This window comes from Castanea sativa, chromosome 3, assembly GCF_040712315.1.
Source record: "Castanea sativa cultivar Marrone di Chiusa Pesio chromosome 3, ASM4071231v1".
Taxonomy (NCBI): domain Eukaryota; kingdom Viridiplantae; phylum Streptophyta; class Magnoliopsida; order Fagales; family Fagaceae; genus Castanea; species Castanea sativa.
The window spans coordinates 989,122-1,012,604 of NC_134015.1; the positions used below are offsets into that span (position 1 = coordinate 989,122).

The following is a 23,483-nucleotide window of genomic DNA, read 5'->3' on the forward strand; positions in this document are numbered from 1 at the left end:
TCTTCCCACCCTTGAAGTTTTCGCCACACACGCTCCTTGATGTAATTAAAGCTGGATTTTTTATTTCTCCCCACAAGGGAAGGTAGCCCCATAAATTATTAACTTAGATGTGACCTATAAGTATTTTTTTTTTTTAACCATGTTAGTTTGTAAGTGTTTAATTTTGTAGTATTTAATTATATATAGGCGAAAACACTATTTTGGTCCCTATATTTTGAGGTCACAATTAATTTGGTCCCTACATTTTGGTAACAGTTAATTTGGTCCATATTATTTTCAACTTGTAGTTAATTTGGTTCCTATCGTTAATTCACCAATGAAAATGCCAACATGGCAAATGGTGTGCACTATTGGCACACTTCAATCCTAAGTGGCTAATAAAATAATATTAAATAATTTTAACTAACATAAAAGAATTGCCACGTTAGCATTAAAACATAAAAATTAGAAAAAAAACAAAGACAAAATTAATTCCTTATTTAAAACAAAAACAAAAACAAAAATCAGTCTCTAAATCATTTTCTTTCTTCCATTTTTTGGGCAACCAAACACAATACACCCTTCTTGTAAAACCACAAACAACTTAGAAAAACAAAACCATGTCCAAATCTGTGTATTGAAAGTTGAAACTCAAAACAACCAACATGAAACTGATCTCTTTTGCCTTCACCAACCTTGTCAGTATACTTAGGGGCAAAGCTAGGGGGGTCAAGGGGAGGGGGGGGGGCAGTCGCCTCCCTTGGCCTGCTCAAAAAATACCTTTAGTTATTAAATACCTCTGCCTACTTTTTGTTTTTGGGTTTTTTAAATGCCACTTTGTTTCTTTGATCTTGAAATAGAGCATAACTTCTAAATGAACTATTGAGAAATCTTAAGCCCTCCACTAGCATGCCTTGCATTAAAATTTTTTAGTTTTTCCTTACCATATTATAATTTGAACATTTTTTGAGAACACATTAACCAAAATAATAGAAATTCACATATATTGCACTCAGTATCTATCTAACTACTAATAGTTTCATTCATAACTTGAGTTTTGGCTCTAATTTTTTTTTTTTTTTAAATAATAGATCACTCATGTTAGAAATATCTCAATAGATAAATACAATATTATGGATAAACTTTTTTTGTTTGTAGAGTTTTTTTTTTTTTGGTGGTATAATTACATTAAATATCACTTAGTATTTAAATGAATAGCTTTTAATTTTTCAAATTTGTCTCAAATATTATATATTCACATAAATTTGTGCAAGTGCATATATCATATATAAATTTTGTCCCCTCAACTCAAATCTTAACTCTGCCACTGAGTATATTGAACTACCCGTGGCAATGGACTCCAACCCCAGCAGTAGCACATACTGTCGACCTGATGTGACTCCTCAATGGCAACGACTTCTGCAGTTCTTCTTGGGTGTTTGGGTCATGCGATGGCTGATCAGTGGCGAATGGGGCTGCATGACGACAGAGGTTTGGGTCTCTACAGTGGTTAGGTCGCAGCGGTGGCAAGGTAGAGAGGGACAGGTGGTTGAAGCTTACACACTGTTTGGTTTCCGAGAAATTGTAAGAAAATGAAAATAAAAAATTCAGCTCTAACTAACCCAAATCGCTGGTCACAGTGAGAATTCTGTTGAACTTTGTACTCATGATTATATAGCACAGAGGAGTGAGTTATTATTATTATTGTTATTATTATTATTATTATTATTTTTTGGCTATTTCTGATCTGAACATTTACTTGATTTATGGTCAATACGATTTAAGATTTTGGACTTGCTTCTGGGTTCTTCTCTTTTAGTTTGGTTTTCTGTATTTCCAAGAGAGAGAAGACTTTGGATTTGAATAAAAATCAAACCCAACCATTTCAATTGAAAAATAAACCCACCGCAGAATAGTTGTATTGAGATATTTTTCAATGTTTGTAGTGTAGATTAACTCTAAAGAAGTAGCCCTAAGAAAATAGTAAAGTAAAAGAAAAAAGACTAATAAAAAATGAACTGCAAAGAGATAAAGAAAAACTAGGGAACTCACAAGAGAAAACAGAGTTTTAGAGAACAAAGGAGAAGCAATGGAGAAAAGGGGGAGGGGGGGGGGGGTAAGAAGGCCTTGATTGAGTGAGTTTATATAGAAAATATATGGTGTTTTTAAGAAAGATGAAAGAGAAGAAGTTGAGAAAAAGTTACCAAATGAAGAAATTGTTCATAATTATTGTTGCCACCGTTGGTGTGGCTTGATTCCTGAACCTTTTCACTATTTAATAAATAAATAAATAAAAACTTGACTTACAAATAGCAATTTTGGAGAATACTAACATGTTTCTTGTGTTTCTAAGAAAAAGAAAAATGAAAGAGAAGAAGTTAAGAAGAAGTTACTAACTATTTATATCCAAAAGATTATGACATTTCAAAGGGGGCCTTCTTCGCCCTCCACCTAAGCTGCGCAGGAAAGGCCCAAAGCCAATCCCAGGGAACAGTGAAGCTTCATAGGGTCTTTCTGTCCAGGTGCAGGTAGTCCGCATCTTCACAGACATGTCTATTTCACCGAGTCTCTCTCCGAGACAGTGCCCAGATCGTTACGCCTTTCGTGCGGGTCGGAACTTACCCGACAAGGAATTTCGCTACCTTAGGACCGTTATAGTTACGGCCGCCGTTCACCGGGGCTTCGGTCGCCGGCTCCCCTTTCAACAGACATATTTTCATTCAACATGCACATTTTCGGTCAATAAATACATTTTTATTCAATAAACACCTATTGATATATATACTACAACCTATCTTGTATATATTTATATATATAACACAAACTAAATTAGAAACACAGCATTATATCTCTTATTCATTCCCACAAAAAACTAATATATAAAACAACATTGCTTTTTTTTTTTTCTTGAAACTTATCCAATAACTATTTTTGTGCATCGCACGAGTTAGTGACTAGTTAAAACATATTTTCAAGACAACTTGGAGCAACTCTCAAATTAAGCATGAGTAATGATGACAGCTTACATTTTCAAGACATAAACGCTTAATTGAAATCAAAGAATTGATCAAATATTCAAAAAATACAACTAGCATGACCAACAAGACAAGGGAAATGGAAATGATACTTTCGAAACCAAATAGACATATTAGTAGAATGCAAAACTATTTTATTTATACAAAAAAAGAAAAAGAAAAAAAAGAAGCTAACCTTTTTATTTCTGTTTCACCTTTAGCATAAAAGTTACAAAAAATTATATTTTTTATTTCATATTTAACAAATAAGCTATTAGACAACAACGTGATACTAAACTAACACAGAGTTTTCCCTTGATATATGACTCTCGCTAATTATTTTGGATTATATAATTCCAAAATTATTTGAAAATTACCTAAAATACTGATAGCTAGAAGTTATATATGTTATAAACTCACCAATTTGATGTTCAAATTTTGCGGACTTATTTATTTGATGATGTGACACCACCCTAGTGTCAATTTTTTTTTTTTTTGCTCGGTAAGTGCGGGGGATTGAACCCCTAAGCAACAAGTCACTACTGAACCCGAGTACCAACTCGCCTAGATGGGCGGTGGTCCAGTGTCAATATTGTTGTGCACGTCAAAAATAAAGACGTGCATTAAGGTTGCCGATTGAAGTTCGCTTTTGATACAAGACGGAATGTTTACGACAACTCGATTAGCACTTCATATATGCTGTGTCTACACGGAGTAATATACTTGCAGTCCAATTTGTATTCAACTACGCAGCAAAGAGTGCTATATATATATATATATATATAATTAGGAGTATAGGACATCATCATCATCATCATCATGGGGTTTTCATTTTGTTAATCCATGTTGATGCGCTTGCTTTACATACTCCCTTTGTTTTATCTTATACGTTCCTCTCCTTCCGTGCATCCACTATGCCATGATGATGAGAGGTCAGCCATGTTGCAATTCAAGCAAAGCTTTAACATAGAAGAGTCGGCTTCCTGTTTTCCTATGGCATGTGATAGGGTCAGATCTTGGACGTACACCAGAAGGAGAAAATAGTATTGATTGTTGCTCATGGGATGGTGTTGATTGCGATGGAGACACAGGCCATGTGATTGGCCTTGACCTCAATAACAGTTGTCTCTATGGTTCAATCAACTCTAACAGCACTCTTTTTCATCTTGTTCACTTACAAAAGCTTAACCTTGCTGACAATTACTTCAACTACTCTCAAACCCCATCCCAGGTAGGCAATCTTTCGAGACTGACACATCTCAATCTAGCTCATTCTATGTTTTCTGGTCAAATCCCATTAGAAGTTTCAAAGTTGTCCCAATTGTCATCTCTGGGTCTGGGTTGGAACCATGTTTCAAAGAAAAGCCTGTTGCAATTGGGAAGGTTGAGCCTAACGAGCCTAGTTGGAAATCTAACCCTTCTAGAAGATCTTGATCTGAGTAGAGTGAACATATCCTCCACCGTGCCTAATGTCTTCATCTGTGATATCTGAGCACCCCCTGATTCCCAATCAACTAATAAATATGTCTAATTTAAGGACCCTCTATCTCGTTGACTGTGGAATGTATGGGGAATTTCCAATAAGCATTTTTATGCTACCAAATTTATGGATTCTTGATGTAAATCACAACAAAGATCTCAATGGTTCTTGGCCTGACTTTCAATATTGGAGCAGCCCCCTGGAGCAAATGAGCCTTGCACGCATCAATTTCTCTAGTGAGCTGCCCGCTTCAATGGGAAACCTCAGCTCCTTGATTGCTCAGGAAATGCCAAGTTGCAGCTTGTCAGGGTCTATTCCATCTTCAATCGGTAACCTGACAAATCTCATGTAACTTGACCTTTCAAATAACATTTTAGTGGGTTACATTCCATCTTCAATTGGAAATTGTTAGGTTTTAAAGATTTAGATTTAAATATTTAGAATCACATTTGTATTGTGTTGGCAAACCGAGAACAAAACATGTCTAGACTAGATTTTTAAGCAATACTTAAAGTGGTTAAAGTGGTTGTTTCAAGGTTCAAGTCTAGCTGATTGCAGAAAAAGGAAGTATGTTCAAGGCAAGTTTCCAATCTTTATCTTCAACCTAAGGAATCTTAACTTTCTTGATATTTTTGATAATTACCTTAATGGTATTGAATGGATTTGCAACATGACTTTTCTTCATATCCTTGATGTGTCAAATAACAACTTTAATGGTTCACTTCCTAAATACTTGCACAATATGTTCTATGGAAGCAAATTGAGGATGATTAGTTTGAGAGGAAACAAATTCCAACACTTATTACCAAGATCATTGGCCAATTGTACGATGCTAGAGGCCTTTGATGTTAGTAATAACCAATTTAGTGACACTTTTCTGTCTTGGTTGGAAAGTCTTCCATATTCAAACCTTCTTATCTTGTTGTCAAACCAATTCTACAGTAAAATATTAGAGAGTCCTGAAACCAATTATGAGTTCCCAAACTTGTGAATCCTTGATCTCTATTACAATATTTTTACTAGAAGTTTTCCATTAAATTGCTTTAGAAACTGGAATGCATCAAAATTGGACAATGATCACCACTTGGCATTTATTCAACAAAAAGAATATTTCAATGTGGCGACACACCATTTGTATTACTATTATGATTATTCAATGAAAATAACAAATAAAGGCCTAGATATGGTATACAACAAGGTCCAAGCCTTTTCTAGAACCATCGATATGTCAAGCAATAGGTTTGTTGGAGAGATTCCATAATCTATAGGTGATTTAAAGTACCTTAGTATGCTCAATTTTTCCAATAACATTCTCATTGGACACATCCCTTTATCTTTAGAGAATCTTATACAATTAGAATCATTAGACCTTTCTCAAAATAGGCTCTCAGGAAAGATTCCACCACATCTAACACAATGTACCTTCCACGAATGGTTCAATGTTTCTCATAACTATCTCACTGGCTCTATATCAAAAGGGAAGCAATTCAACACATTTGAAACCATTTCTTTTGAAGGAAACTTAGGCTTGTGTGGAAAAACATTATCAAAGAAATGTTGGGATTTTGATTCTTCACCTGCAGTTTTCAAACGAACTCTAGACTCACCTACGTTTCTCTTTGAATTTGGTTGGAAAATACTTTTGGTTGGGTATGGATTTGGATTCATTGTTGGAGGAATAATTGGCAACATTGCCACAACAAGAAAAGATGAAAAGATGATTGGTTGATGAAAAGCCTTTGAAATGACGCAAAGCACAACTAGTACAACGGAACTTGAGAAGGGAACATATAGAAACTGAGAAGCACCTTCACCTTTTTCTTTTTCTTCTGTTTTAATTTGTTCGTTTTCGTATTTTTCTTTATGTATTTTGGGTTGGGAAGTATTAGTATTAAACTATATCAACTCAATGCATTTACTATATAATCAACTTTATGTTATATAAATTATGATTGTGCCAACTGCCAAATGCATTCCTTCTTTTATCTATCTATCTATCTATTTATCTATATATATATATATATATAGACACACACATTTGAGACTTCTTATTCCTAATAAAAGAATCTGTACCACACTATATATGTTAACTATATTCACATTACTAATCTAATTCTACTCAAACGAGTTTATTTAGGGGGCTGTTTAGATTGAGGGGTAGGAAAGAAGAGTAGAGTAGAGTTAGTTGAAAATAGACTAATTTTAAACTAATTTTACTTTACTCTACACCCTCTCTCTCCCTTAATTTTAACCGATCATTAATCTTTTGAATTGCTCCACTTGTTCAACTTTTGCTAGAATAGTCACAGTAGCTTTTTCATTAAATTAATAAACATTGGAAGCTAGTGGGATGTAAAAGAGACTTTGTCTGATGCACAATTTGACCAAAAGGATTGTATGAAGAAAGAGTGGCATATATGTTAATGTCGGTTTACTGAGAGCAAATCCGTCCATTATCTTCTATAATATTAATTGCTTAAAGTATCTGGTTGCGTTCTTTAACTTTTACTAAGACTTGGGGCTGTGTTTCTTTCACGCAACGTATTTTAATAAGCTTTAAAAATAAAAATAAAAAAGTTGGTAAAAACCTGTGCAAAAGAATTTTTACCCTAAGACATATATTGAAATGGAAGACTAGTGGAAATTTATTCACAAGAGAGAATCCTAAGAATTTAAAAAAAAAAAAAAAGGCATAGGGATAAGAAGTTAAGAGCAGTTAAAGCTTGAATTGAAATCACCATGAAAAAAGGGATCGTAAATATATATTTAAAAACCAAATTTATTTTCAAATTGTATTTTAATTAAAATTTAATTTTGCCCTACGAGTCCATCTAATTTTTTAGGAAATTAAACTTTAACACCTTAAATTATACACTAGATTACATTTTGCATCATAAACTACTTGAATACGTGCCCTAAACTATTTGAATGCATGTTTTGCGTCCTAAACTATGACCATTATTATACTTTGCATCTCAATGTTTTTTATTATTATTATTATTTTTTTTTATACAAGATAGAATTCTACTCTAGCCTAATCTAAGTGTATATGTATGTGAAGCTCCCTTCTGAAGACTTGAATCCCAGCCCTTACCCCCCACACCCCACAAGTACTTATACTTGTAGAGTGACCATCGCACCAAGGGTGTGCAGTAGTACCTCAATGTTAATTTTACTGTTAAGTTAGATAAAAATTAATAGCACATGACTTGCATATGATTTTTGCTTAAGTGGCAGATTGATTAAAGACCAAAACACTCTTTTCACTTATAAATAAATTAAATCAGATTTGCAGCTGCCTTTATCATTCCTGTTCTTCCTCTATATATTCTCCTCTACGATAGAAAATTTTAGGTTCATTCTCTATTTGTTGGACCTAATCTGCCGAAGGTTTTTAACTTCTTCTTTTTTTATCCTTGTTATACTGCTGGAATATTAATTCAACCAACAAAGAACCATTATTCAATCATTTTTTGTGCTATTTTAAAGAAATAGTTTGTTAAATTGGCCTCCATGAGAAGTAGTACAAAATTTGAGATTGTTTTATGCAATAACGATTTTTTTTTTTTTAGAACATGGTTGCTTTGATGAGTTGTTAAAACAGCCTTCATTAAAATTGATTCAGACATATGCTATTTTATATTATAAGTTTTAGGACCAACAAAAAAAAATTTATAGGAATTGATGAGTCGATATTCATTGAACGCATACAGCATCGTAACCACTATGTCGTTTGCGTTGTATCAATATTGGGCTGTAGTTACCAGTGCTGGGCTCACAGGCCTAGTCCAGCGCTGTCTGCAAGGCTATGTCTTCCGCGTTGTTCTTCACTATGCACCACAGCTCCTTACCCACGATGCCGGTTTGGGCCCTGGAAACTGATGTGCCGGCAAGAAGTGGGTGAGTGAGTACCAAGAAGAGAAATATCGTAGAGGAAGAAAAAGAAGAAACCAAGAAATATTTTTTCCATTTTGAGTGACCTAAGAGAGAAAAATAGGGGAGGGAAATGTTATTAATTGTTTGTGAAAATGGTGTTTTGGTCATTAATAAGTGTGTCACCGACCCACCTAATCAAAAATTATGTGTAAGTTATGTGCTATAAATTTTTTCCTAACTTATTAGTAAAATTAACATTGGGATGTAAAGTATAACAATGGTCATAGTTTATAATGCAAAACGTGCATTCGAATAATTTATGGTGCAAAGTGTAATATAGTATATAGTTTAAGATAGTAAAGTTTTCCCCTTAATTTTTTTTTAAAATTTTTATACCAAGTAAGTTAATTCAGTCTAACGATATTGTATCAAATATCTATCATATATGATATATCTAACTTTATAGGTAAAATTAAAAAGAAGAAAAAGTTAACTATATTCACGTTACTAAAAAAGAAAAATTCCTAATAAAAGAATCCGTACCTCACTACGTTAACTACATTCCCATTACTAAACTAATAATTCTACCAAAACGAGTTTATTGAATCTTTTGTTGTTCCACTTGTTCAACTTTTGCTAGAATAGTCACTGTAACTTTTTTTATTACACTGGAAGCTAGTGGGATGTAAAAGAGACTTTGTCTGATCCACACTGGAAGCTAGTGGGATGTAAAAGGATTGTATGAAGAAAGAGTAGCATATATGTTAATGTCGGTTTACTGAGAACAAATCCGTCCATTATCTCCTATAATATTAATTACTGATATAGTCATAAGTGTCATGATGCTAATTTCAAAAAATCAACATCCACACACAAACATATGATTTGTTATTTTGGTGTTTATTTTGTGAGCTAACTTCATGGCATTCTTCGTTATATCAATAGTTTGCAAATGCATAATATTATTGAACAAAAATTATAAAATTATAAAATTATAAAAATAAACAAAAAAAATAAAAATAAAAAGCCTAGAGCATACTAATGAGACTGAAGATGGTGATGAAAGTGAAAAACTAGAAAGGAACATGGAAACGTGAAACTTGGGAAGTACAGGTAGTCTGAGTAAGAGAGAATTCTTTTTGTTTATAAAAAAAAAAGAAAAAAAAAAGAGAGAATCCTAAGCAATTTTAAATAATAATAAAAAAAGGCATAAGGATAAGAAGTTAAGAGCAGTTAAAGCTTGAATTGAAATTACCATGAAAATAGGAATCGTAAATATATATTTAAAACCAAAGTTTAATTTCAAATTGTATTTTAATTAAAGTTTAATTTTGCCCTACAAGTCTCATCTAATTTTTAAAATTTTTGTACCAAATGAGTTAATTTAGTGTAACGACGTTATATCAAACACCTATCATATATCTAACTTTATAGATAAAATTAGAAAGAAGAAAATGTTTGAAAGCTTTTACTTTTATTAGCCATTTTTTTGTGCAATGAAATTGTACTAGCGCATATGCATTTGTGTGGTGGGAAGTTTGTATATAGGTAGAAGCTGTGAGTAATTTAAATTTAGAAAAATAAGGCAAGTTTTGTATTTTAATTTTATACGCAATTTTCTAAATGACTTTTATATATCCTTATGTGGCGTTTGGTACGGGGGAATCCACATTACTTCTGGCATCCAGATTCCTAGGAATGTGATTCCTAGGAATGTATTTATTCCTATGTTTGGTTTCATTTGGAGATTTCTAGGAATGTGAGATGATAATGTTTGGTGTATTCCCAGGAATCTTAAATGAATTATTTATTTTTCCCATTTTGTCCTTAGATTTGAATGTGAACTACTAAGTCCTTTAAAAAAAACTTCCTTTAAATAAATAATGAAAAATATATATAAACTATTAAAAATATCTTCCTCTAAATAGATAGATAAAAAAAATATTTTAGAATTAATATGAAATTGACGTTTTTAATCAATGATATTGTAATTTACTCAATCAACAGGTAAACAAGGGTGTCACCTAATTTGAACTAATTAATGGTACCTCTTTGTTAATGAATTATTTTGACACTACTTTTATGAAATGTATAAAAAAAATGGCAGAAAAAATCAATTTAAAAAAAAAAATTCCTAACAAGTTTCTAGAAATTTAAAATTTTCTTTTCCATTAAGTTTTTTCCTTACAAAATTGGGAAAAATTAATAGTTAACTAAGAGCATAGATTTCAAAACTTTTTTTTATGAAATAAGAAAAAAAAAAAAAAAAAAACCAACATCCATGTCCAAGCTAAAGCAAAAGCAAAAGCAATCCTTTGGGCGGTTAGGTTGGCTAGACAATTGAATGTAGATCAGATGGTGTTTGAAGGGAATTCTAAGGCCTGCATTGAAGCTTTGAGTAAGTCAAAGCCTGTCTCACAGTGGCGGCTTGTCACTTTTGCAAAGGATGCCCTTCGGACCTTTCGGAGCAATCTAGCTGGAATTTCAATGCCTAGAGCTGGAAATTTGGCTGCCATAACTTAGCAAGATGGTCCTTCTTTTGTAAATGTTGTTCAGAATGAGGCTGGACTCTCTTAGTTTAGGAGCCTCGCCTTTTTTTGTGCCCTTCTATCCTTTGTTTGCTCATTTTTTTCAAAGTCACTATCTTCACTTCCTAAGACAAGTCGCAAAGCATTGATATAAGCCATACAATAGCTTCATTTTCAATTTTGTCTTTTTTTTTTCCAGCCTCCATTGAAGGACAAAGAAAATGATAAAGATGTTCATATCAAACCTTAGAAACTTCATCATATTATACTTTAATTTATATATTGTTATAAATTAATCTTGACATTATTTTCCAGCTGTGCTACGTATGACACTTGTGAATATTTAGACCTCAAATACAAATTTTCCAAAGCTAACTCAAATGCCAAGTCCTTTAAAAAAAATCTTCCTTTAAAATGACAAGAACAATACAAAAATAACTATTTAAATCCTCAAATGCTTTATTCTTAATAATAATATTTAAAAGCTTAATCCATAACAAAACAACCTAACAATGTTTAGGTCTATAAGACCATAGAAGTAGCAATAAAGTAAAAGTAGTTCATCAACAATGAAAAAAAATGCCTATTACATATATAATGTATTCACCCCTGCATCTGTGAGCACTTGAATAACTTAGTCATACCTAACATCCCCAGGCAATGAGTAAAAAAAATCACATTTACGTGTATCAGCTGTTAGCAATTCTCCAGCTTTGATTCTTTCTGATATAGAAAGTCCTTCGATTTTCAATGGCTCATTGAATACTTTCATTCTTCTCTCAGCTTCCTCTGACTCAATCTTGAAGCAAGATGCAATGGTGGCCATATGCCCATTAGTTTCTTCATACTTCTTCCCAAAGTCTTTCATTGTCTCCATTAAGGTCTCAATTAGTTCATCATTGGATCTTGGCTTCTTCTTATTTAGATTCTTTGAGCTAGAACCTTGATTGGGTATTTGTGTTTGGGAACCAGAATCATTTCCATTGATCTCTCCTATACCAGCATTTTTTTAATCTCAGCTTCATTTGTAGGAGATTGGTTTTCTTGACCTCTAGCTAGCTCCTCTGTTGCATCTATAGCATGTTGAGCTCTATCCCCACTGGCCCTATCTTTACCAAACACAAGTGCTAAGTCATCAAAATGAGGGAAGCGCTTATTCTGCAATCCCTTAGCATCTGGATGACCCTGATAGGAAACAAAAATATAAAAATTCAATAATAAAATAAAAATTGGTCTTTAAAACATGAATGACAAAAAAAAAAATTACCTTGACCCAATCTTCAAAAATTTGTTTCTCAACCACAACCATTTTCTCATTATCGTTCCAACCAAAACCACTGGCATTTGGACCAAGCATGTCAGCTATTGCCCAATATTGTTTTCTTAAAGCTTTGTATCTAGATTCTATATGTGGACTTGCCTTTATACCACATCCTGGCAGTTTTCTCCGGCAATTCCTCTAATTTATTTGTAAAACCGGCCTTAAAACCATTTTTTGCTTTCCATTTAACATCACCGGCGGTTCCAATAAACACTCAACCAACTTATCATCTTCTTCAGTTGTCCATTGGAATTTAGTTCCTCTCTTTCCTTCATTGACGGGTTCACTATATGTATTTTCCTTGTCTATGCAAAAGTTGAACATTATACATAATTATCCAAATAAAAATGTAAGAAATCTTTGCATTCATGATGGTAATTAAGGTCAACAAAGCGTATGCCAAAGGAACAAAAAACATGACAAAAAAATACCACCAACTGAAATTATATTATAAAACAAATTCTTGGAATTTTTAAATAAATAACAAAAACCATATTCCAAATTGAACATAAATTGTAAATGAGAAAATTACAAACTACGTAAGCTGTAATGTCAAATTGAGGAGCACCTAACTATATAATAGAATGAAAAATACCAAGTAAACATCATCTCCAATTCAATGCCTAGAGGCCCTCCATTGTTCATACATTTCTTGACCAACTTATCTCTCCAATCACTCCATGCATCAGATGTCTCCACATACCTTATATGCTCACCATCCAACTCTTGAGCACCTAAGTTGTCGGACAAGGGAGAGTTCTCTTCGGGGTCAAGTGACATCTCTCTTCTTATATAGTTGTGGAGTAGTGCACAAGCTAAAATGATCCAACATTGGGTCTTGATTGGATAAAATGATCTACTCCTAAGTATTGCCCATCTTCCTTTTAGTAGGGCCAAGGCTCTCTCAATGATATTCCTAGCGAGAAGAGTGTTTCATATTAAAAAACTCTTTAGGAGAAGTAGGTTGGTGGCCACTGCCTCCAATCATTCGGTGATATCTTTGTGCTCTATAAGGTGCAAGAAATCCCTCACCATTGGTGTAACCGGCATCACACAAGTAGTAGTAACCTAACACCATTTTTAATCTATAAGAATTTAAATAGACGTGTCCAAAAAAAATTGATTAATAAGTATTTATTTACCTTGAGGGACTTTCAATCCATTTCTCCTAGAAATTGCATCCCTCAAAACTCTAGAATCTCATGAACCCTCCCAACCAGGCAATAGATAGATAAATTGCATATCTTTGCGAACACACTCCCGGCACATTGGTGGCTATTTCATTTTCTTTGGTTCGATATCTAGGCACATCTTCAATTGACACATTATTTGGAATATAGGTTCCATCTAGTGCACCTAGACAATTCTATTATAGGACTTATTCATTAAATTTAAATCAATAATAAGAAATACATAGAAACACTCTAATCTAAATAGTAATGTACCTTAAACCATTTCCATCTTTCATCGAGTACGGTTCTCAAGTATAGGCTCCGGTTTCTTAAAAAGGATGCTATGAAGACGAAGGACAGCATGCAATACAACATTGAAGTTTCTACTTATACTCTCACCCGACCGAGCTAATTGCCGTGCTATAACTCTATTTTTTGCATGATGTGCAAGTACATGTAAAAAACACGCTACCATCTCATCCATTTCCATATTCTTAGATGGCCTCAAACCCCCATGTATGTGGAGCATGTCACAAAGTTTTCTAAATGCTCTCCTATCCATTCGTACATTGTTTATGGATGTTGTATCATCCATCCAAACCATTTGATTCATATTCACAACTCTCACATTTGCTCTCTCTAATATTTGGTCACCCCAACCTCCAATTCTTCCAACTCTCCTATTCCTAGAAAGAATCACTATTGCACACATGTGCACTAACATCATCCACATTTGACGTAGTAAATCTAATTGATGTAGCAACACAACTAAAATTTTCTTTTTATGATTCCTTGGTGGTCAAGCCATCACTGCAATCATACACAAGAAATAAAAACTTGACATTTAAGAAAATTACAAATTATGAAAACAACTGCTACTAAACTAGCTACCAGTGTGACATATAGTTATGTAACTAATATAATGGAAGAAAACTACTTGGGATATTTACTAATAAATTCTTATTAGCTAAAAAAATCTCTTGTTTTTAATCTTAGACTAGCTATTGCCCGTAAATGACCAGTGCAAAAAGAGTAAAATGAGTTTCCTCCATTATATATTCTCACAATAATATCAAACCAATGAATCAACAGCTGAACAATTAATTACAAACGAAATTACAAGCATCATAAAACAGCTACTAATATTATAGCGGCAGAGAATTATTTTGTCTTAGATTAGTTGCACACGTAGAGTCATATACCAGCGTGGCAGACCTAGAAGAAAGAGAGTCACAGGTGCTACGTGATAGAATAGGTGCAAAAGACGCGAGGTTCAGGGAAGGTGATGAGGTGGAGAAGTTAGACTCTTTTTTTTTTTGGAAAAGTGGAGGAGAAGTTAGAATTTAAGACCGTGTATCATGTTCCATCTCTTCACTCAAAAAAAAAAAAAAAAAAAAAGGACCGTGTATCATCTAGAAGCACGTTGTTGGCCAAAATTTGCTGAATAGTACCATTTTAAAAACCATTTTGGTGAATAGTATATGAATGCAATTTTATTCATGGGTTGTTAAAAATTTATGCATTTTGTATCATTGTAAAATAAAAATCAAAAGCACTAGAGAGGATACAAATTATTGACATGTATTGTAACATATGAATCTAAAAACAAAGCTATAAATCCAAAAAAAAAAAAAAAAGACTACATGAAGCTACTAATTAGATCTATATTTCTAGAAACTAAACAAAACTAAGATCTGAGATACGGATAGAAACATTAACAAATTCTCATGAAAATAAATTCATTAAAGTTTTGTTGAACAATACACACAACACTAAATGTGATTTCTCAAAAAAAAAAAAAAAGTAAAACTGAATACCTGGCAATAATGGAGAGTCTCCTTCAAACTTTTTTTTTCACACGTAAAATCTAAATAGAACCTTGTTAAAAAATATATTAACAGGGTTGTTTATCCTTATATTGTTTTGACGGGAAAAGATAAAGACAAAAGAGAAGATATTGATAATTTGTTTATAGTTTATCTTAATCGCTTAAATGATAAGGAAAAAGAGTTAAAATTGTCAATTTATAAAAATTATAATTTCTTTTAAGCTTGGGAATCTGGATTCCTACCTGTTTTAAAGGGAATCCACATTCCCACTGAGAGGGGTTTAAGAGGGGAATCCACATTCCCCTGGCATCTGATTCCCAAGCGTAATTTGCAACCAAACATAGGAATCTTTAAACATTTCTAGGAATCTTAAAACATTCTCCCATACCAAACGCCACATTAGTTGTTTAATCAATCGTTTGAAATAGTTTTAGGTAAAAATTATGGATAGTTTAGAGAGTTCAGAAAACAAATAACTAAGTTTCCATATCCACTAATTAAATACAACTAAATCTAACCACATCACAACACCTCCAAATTTCCACAACTGGAGACGACTTGACAAAGAGCAACCACATCCGCTCTTGCAAAGTCTTGTAAAATACAAAAAGTAGTTTATTTTACACATTTTGACAAAAAAAACACCAACATCAGTGGGTGTAAAATTGTGCATAAATGCACAAGTGTTACAGTAACCTTGCATATATGCACGATTACTGTAGCTCTTCTATATATTTTTTTAGTATTATTTCTCTCCCCTCACATTCTCTCTTCCACTTACTCTCTCTCTCTCTTCAACTTATAAAAATATTATTTATATAAAATATAACGTATAATAGATGAACTGATGTGAGTGTTTTGTAAAAATGATGGTATAAAATAGAAAAAGTAATTTTTTTTTTTTTGTAAAATAGACAAAATCTTTTAAAAGAGCTGATGCGGGTTGCACTGGATTTGGATTTGCAACCACATGGAGAGTATATTTATATCCTCTTTAAAAGCGTTCTTTCATATGGTCAAAAGTCAAAATGACAAAACTATATTTTCACATTTCATCACAAAACTATATTTTGTTAAAATTACAATTTTTATATTGAGTATTTGCGTTTGCTAAGTTATTTACTTGGTCGTGAGACACTCAAGCGTCATGGTTGTTGTGTTCATCATGGTTAAAGACGTCCATTATGCCTCTCATAAGTTCTTCATTTCACTCTTTTTCCACGCTTGCGCTTCTTTTCACGCTTGCGCTTTTAAGTAGTTGATAAAGACGTCCACCCTAAATTTTATGATGCTCTGTCTATAAATACTTGCATTCCCCAACGAACATATTAAACAAACAGAAAAAGAGTGCTAAACACAATTAGGACATCATCATGTTGACGCGCTTGCTTTACATACTCCCTCTTTTTCATCTTATACGTTCGTCTCCTTCCAAACAGCCACTATGCCATGATGATGACAGTTCAGCCTTGTTGCAATTCAAGGAAAGCTTTATCATAAATAACTCTGCTTCCTCTAATCCTGTTGCATATCCTAGGATCAGATCTTGGAGACTAGAAGGCGAAAACAGTGATTGTTGCTCATGGGATGGTGTTGACTGTGATGAGGACACAGGTCATGTGATTGGCCTTGACCTCAGTAGCAGTTGCCTATATGGTTCAATCAACTCCAACAGCACTCTCTTCCGTCTAGTTCACTTACAAAGTCTCAACCTTGCAGACAATCACTTTAACTACTCTCAAATCCCATCCCAGCTAGGCAATCTTTCAACACTCACATATCTCAATCTCTCTTCTACTATGTTTTCTGGTCAAATCCCATTCGAAGTTTCAAAGCTATCCCAGTTGTCATCCCTGGATCTGTGTTGCAACTTTGATTTGTCTTCGGACAAATTCTTCTTGCAATTCAAACAGTTGAGCCTAACAAGCCTAGTTGGAAACTTAACCCGCATAGAATATCTTGATTTGAGTGGGGTGAACATATTCTCCACAGTGCCTAATATCTTTGCCAACTTGTCTAGTTTAAGGTCTCTTTATCTCCATGACTGTGGAATGCATGGGAAATTTCCAATAGGAATCTTTAAGCTACCAAATTTGCGAGTTCTTGACGTGAAGTACAACCAAGATCTCACTGGTTCTTGGCCTAACTTTCAATATTTGAGTAGTCGTCTGGAGGAAATTGACCTTTCAGGCACCGGTTTCACAGGTGAGCTACCCATTTCTGTGGGAAACTTCGGCTCCCTGATTGGTTTGAGTATTTGGGGTTGCAACTTCTCAGGATCCATTCCTTCTTCAATAGGTAACCTCACAAGTCTCATTTACCTTAGGATTTCAAATAATTTTTTGGTGGGTAACATCCCATCTTCAATTGGAAATCTCATCCAACTTGCTTTTCTAGACCTGTACGGTAATAGATTGACTGGTTCAATCCCTTTTGGGCTTACAAACATGACAAAATTGACTGTCATTAGCTTGGGATTCAATCAATTAATTGGTCCAATACCTTTCGGGCATGCAAACTTGAGACAATTGGCCATCCTTAGCTTGGGTGACAATCAATTAATTGGTCCAATCCCTTCAGAGCTTGCAAATCTAACACAACTGAGTACCCTTGAATTGTTCAGCAATCTATTAACTGGTCCGATCCCTTTTGGGCTTGCAAACCTAACACAACTGACTTTCCTTACCCTAGGCAACAATCAATTAACCGGTCCAATTTCTTTTGGGCTTGCAAAATTGACCCAATTGATTATCCTTAGCTTGGGTTTCAATCGATTAACTGGTACAATTCCTTTTGGGTTTATGAACCTCACTCAATTGGAAAAATTGGCTCTTTTGGGCAATGAGTTCCAAGGCCATTTTCCAATCTGCACCATTAACCTAAAGAATTTGAATGTTCTTGATGTTTCTGATAATTACCTAAGTGGTACCGTGTCGATTTGCAACATAACTTCTCTTCATATTTTTGATGTGTCTGATAACTACTTTGGTGGTCCACTTCCTCAATGCTTGCACAATATGGTCCAAGGAAGTAAATTAAGGATGATTAGTTTGAGAGGAAACAAATTTCATGGATTGTTACCAAGATCATTGGTCAGTTGTATGATGTTAGAGGCCATTGATGTTAGTAATAACCAATTCAATGACATTTTTCCCTCTTGGTTGGGAAATCTACCAACTCTAAAACTTCTTCTCTTGCGGTCAAACAAATTCTATGGTAAAATATTAGAGTCCTGAAATTAAATATGGGTTTCCTAGATTGAGAATCCTTGATCTCTCTTACAATAATTTTATAGGAAAATTGCCCATAAATTCCTTTAGGAATTGGAATGCCTTGAAATTGGACAAAGAACACAATTTGACATATATTCAAGTGGACAAATCTTTCAGCGTGGGGAGTTTTAATATGTTTTACTTTTACTATTATTCAATGAAAATAACAAACAAAGGCCTGGATACAGTCTACCATAAGGTCCAACAATCCTTTAGAGCCATTGATATGTCAAGCAACAAGTTTGTTGGAGAGATTCCAGAATCCATTGGAGATTTAAGTGGGCTTCATATGCTCAATATTTCCAATAACATCCTCACAGGACACATCCCACCATCTCTTGAGAATCTTACAAATCTAGAATCATTGGACCTTTCTCAAAATAGGCTATCAGGAGAGATTCCACAACAGTTAACACAACTTACTTTTCTCGAATGGTTCAATGTTTCTCATAACAATCTCACTGGTTCTATACCACAAGGGAAACAATTTGACACATTTGAAAACAGTTCTTTTGAGGGAAATTTAGGTTTGTGTGGGAATCCATTATCAAAGAAATGTTGGAATTCTGATTCTTCACCACCTTTAGCAACAATTTCTGAAGAAAGTCATGATTATTCTGGGTCTCTCTTTGAATTTGGTTGGAAAATAGTTTTGATTGGGTATGGATTTGGACTAACCGTGGGAGTGATAATTGGCAACATTGTGGCAACAAGAAAGCGGGATTGGTTGATGAAGACCTTTGGAATGAGGCAACGGGTACAAAAAAAGGTGAGAAGAGGCACATAGAAATTGAGCATGCATCTTGAAGATATAAATATACACTTAGTTTTATAGTGGTGTTATGCTTATATCATGTAGCGAACTTACTATATAATAAAACTTGTGTTTAACGGATTATATTTATGATTGCACTAACTACTTGCTCTTCCCTTTTTTCCTCTTTATATTTTCTATTTCATTTTTTCTCTTTATTACGTGAACAATCCCCTTTTCCCGTTTATTTATTTTCTACACACTTAAAACTTCTTAACCCAACTAATAAAAAAATTGACAATATAATTCTACTATATATCTCTAGATGTTACAATATATCTATTTAGTGGAGGCCTATTCACACAAGACTTCAACTAACATTTAACGCATTCAGACGATTTCATGCCAATGCATTATACATGGGTAACACCAAACAAAATTCACAATAGAAAATATCGATTATAACAATATAACCACATAACTGATTAACACAAATCAAACTCTAGGACCCTTAAAATTAAGGCTGGTAAAACTAACCTAAATCACAACACATCCAAATTTAGACAACTGGAGACGACTTGACTTGATCTTGGATTTGCAACAACAGCAAGAAAGGAGAAAGGGTTTATATATGTCATCTCTAGGAAGTGTGGTTTTATATGGTTAGGTCAAAAGCGAAAATGATAAAAATACACTTTCTCATTTCAGAAAATGAGATCATGAAAGTGTTTCGGAGACACATTTAACAAAGGGATTGTCCACAAGGCCCCAGTGCTTAAGATTGATGTTTGAAATCAACCGGAGAAACTGAAATGCAATTGTATATTATTGGCATGTGCATATCAAACAGAGAATTGAGAATGGGAGATCCGTTTGATACCATAGTATATATATTTATGCAGATAAATGAAAATTTCAACAAAAAAAAAAAACATAAATGCAACAGATGCAATGAGAAATATTATCTGCAAACAAGATCAAAACAATCCAAATGACATAAAAGGAACAAAACTAAACAAAGATCCTTAAACAATCCAAATGACATAAAAAATAGACGAAGTGATCCTCTATAAGCTGCAAAGAATTCTATTATTTAAGACAAAATTCTAAACATTTCAGCACCTGCGACTAGTCAAGCTCTTTCTGGGAGATCCGTTTGATACCATATTTTTCTGGGCTATGGAGGAAATGGAAATACAAAATCATAATGAATAGATAATCTCACACTCACACCTAACCTAAAGGAATCCAACTAAAAGATAAAAAGCAAGAAACTTGCCATCTATTGGAATCCACTGAGAGATTTAAACAATTGAAATCGAAGAATTGATCAAATATTCAAAATACAACTAACAAGACAAGGGAAATGGAAATGATAATTAGGAAACCAAATAGGAAAGGACAACAAAATTTAAAAATTCGCCATTTTCAGAGTGCATTCTATCAACCTAGATAGTTGTAAAACAATTATTATATTGCACACGGTTTGGCACATTGAAAACTAGATATTGCACAGCATTTGGCAAAAAAAACTTATTGTTTTTGTTTTTAAATTTAACAAAACTATTTTATTAAAAAATTTTAAAAATCTTACTTTTATTTTTTTAAATTTTTTTTCCTGTTAAACTATTACCATAAAAGCTAACAAAAACTATATTTTGTTATCTCGTATTTAGCTAATAAGCTTATGGACAACTATGTGATACTAAACGGCAGATAGAATTTTCCATTGATATATGACTTTCTTGCTAATTCTTTTGGGGTAATTCCACAATTAATTTTGAAAATCACCTAAAAATACTGATTGAAGTTACATATGTTAATGTTATAGCTTTACCAATTTGATGATCAAATTTTGCCAAATTATTTATTTGGTGATGAGACACCCGTGTCAATATTTAATTTTTGTGCTCTTCAAAGATAAGGACGTGCATTAATTAATGTTTTTTTAAGCTTACGCTTTTGACGGAAGAGGGATTTACGACAACTCGCGGTAGTTGAGCACTTCATATAGGTTGTGTCTATAAATAGTAAATACTTCCAATCCAATTTGCATTCAACTACACAGCTAAGGGTGCTAGACATACATAATTAGGGGTTTAGTACATCATCATCATTTTACTGCACCATGTTCATGTTGATGTGCTTGCTTTGCATACTCCCTCTTGTACAGTTTTTAGACCCCTTAAACATAATCAGATTAACCTAGTTATTTAACTAAGTGATTAGTTTAGGTAAATTATGCAAATCTAGGTTAATACATATAAATCATATCATTGAAACAGTGCGGCAAATAAATAACACAATGATATGGTAACCTAGGAAAACCAAACCGGTAAAAAACCTAGGGAGGATTTAACTTAGCTATCCTCAAGGTAAAACGAATCCACTATGAAAGAATTGAAGTTTACACAATAGCGACTTAGACCACTAATATCCTATTGCTACCTCGAGTAGGAAACTTACTACCATGACCACATGACAGCTCCGAGTCCACGGACTACTTCTTTGTCAGATTCACAGCAAGTACAAGCACTTCCGCTTGTGTATCTTTAAGCTCTCAATACAGCAACTGAATGATCATCAAATTCTTGACATAATCTTGATTCTTGATAACCCTAAGTATATGTGAAGAAAAACACCTCTAAATCTCACAAGAGATTCACATACACAGCATAAACAACAACTGAAAAAAACCTTGAAAACGTGGTTAGGGTTTCCCCTTTTATACCTAGGGCAAAACATAAAACCTTACACGTCAGACGAGCTTGGGCTGAGTTAGAAAAATTCTCAATCTACACGAGCTTTGATCGATCAAGTCTAATTTTTGATCAATCGAGCCAGGTAGATTTACACAGTAAATCCTACAGTACACTTGATTCCAACTTTACACATAAACATACTTTGAGCAAGTCTAAAAACAAGACTAAACGTTTTGATTATGGTTTGTCAACATTACAAAATGAAGTTCTAATACATTTGAACATAAAGTCTTAGAACCCAACAAACTCCCCCTTTGGCAGCCCGTGACAAAACACAAACTAAACAAAGTGCTCAAAGTTACAAAAACAGCCCATTACAAAACATTGCCCAACAAAAACAAATTCAACCTAACTACTATCTATCAGTTGCAACTGTAGACAGTAGCATAACTGAATCAACCTGTTTATTCCTATAACACTTAACAAACACATAAACGCATGTGTGGAAAATACAAGTAAACAAAATAAAATTTTGATTTCACATAATTATAAACTACAAGACATATATCATGAATAACCTCATAAATATAAATCAATAATCAATGTAGCACAATGTGAAACAAGAAACAGAAATAAACATATCATAGTATCTCCCCATATCATAGACAGCCCAAAAAAATACAATCTAAATCTCCACAACTCCAAGATAACAAAAATCTCCCCCTATCAGCAAAATTTCATATCCTATCCATATGTACTCCCCCCTTTTTGTGACGAATTGCTAAAGGGCACTCACTCATCATCAAAAGGAGGTGGTGGAGGTGACCGCCTAAAACTCGCCAAATCCGCTCTCAAAGCCTGAAGCTCGGTAAGCACGTCCACCAAAAGCTGACCATGAGCCGCCTGAACGGTCATGACAGTATCCAATCACGACAAATGCTAGAAACATCCGAAGTTGAAGGTGGAGGAGCAACAGCAACAGTCGGATCGACATAATCATCAGCAACTGGATCACCTAGGGCGTTTAGAGCTAGCTCACATAAGAGCAGCCCGCTACCTAAGAAAAGTGGCACCTATAGGAGCTATAATATGAATGGACTCAGACGTCGAAAACTCATTTAATCCTAGATGTAATAAAATTCGATGAATAAAAACGGGAAAGAACAGACCATGAGCAATAAAACTACTTCTATGAACCTCAATCAAAGAACGAATGAAAATATGAGGAAAACTCATAGAAGCATCCGTGACAAGCGCATACAAAAATGCACATTGCTCCAAAGGAATAGTGTACAGATGAGAGATAGGCCAGATGGAATAATAAGAAATCTGGAAAAAGAGATGATGAATCTCGGTCAACTCGTTAGAAGTGATTCGAGGATCAGAATCCCACTGGATAGAAGCTCCAATAAGATATGACATAATGTCATCAAGGGGTAGAGACTTATCGTAAGGATAATCAAGATACTAGACCAAAGGCACCCCAAGAGCAGCAACCACCACCGAAGGAGTAATGGTGTACTCTTCACCCTATATCCAACTCCTCACCAGAGTGT

The 23,483-nt window shown here is 33.8% G+C and overlaps 2 pseudogenes; both read left to right on the plus strand.

Moving 5' to 3' along the window:
* Positions 1–3,922: 3,922 nt before the first annotated feature.
* Positions 3,923–6,202, plus strand: LOC142627845 (receptor-like protein 33; annotated as a pseudogene).
* A 10,370-nt stretch (positions 6,203–16,572) lies between these two features.
* LOC142627847 (receptor-like protein 9DC3) lies at positions 16,573–19,258 on the plus strand (annotated as a pseudogene).
* Positions 19,259–23,483: the final 4,225 nt, after the last annotated feature.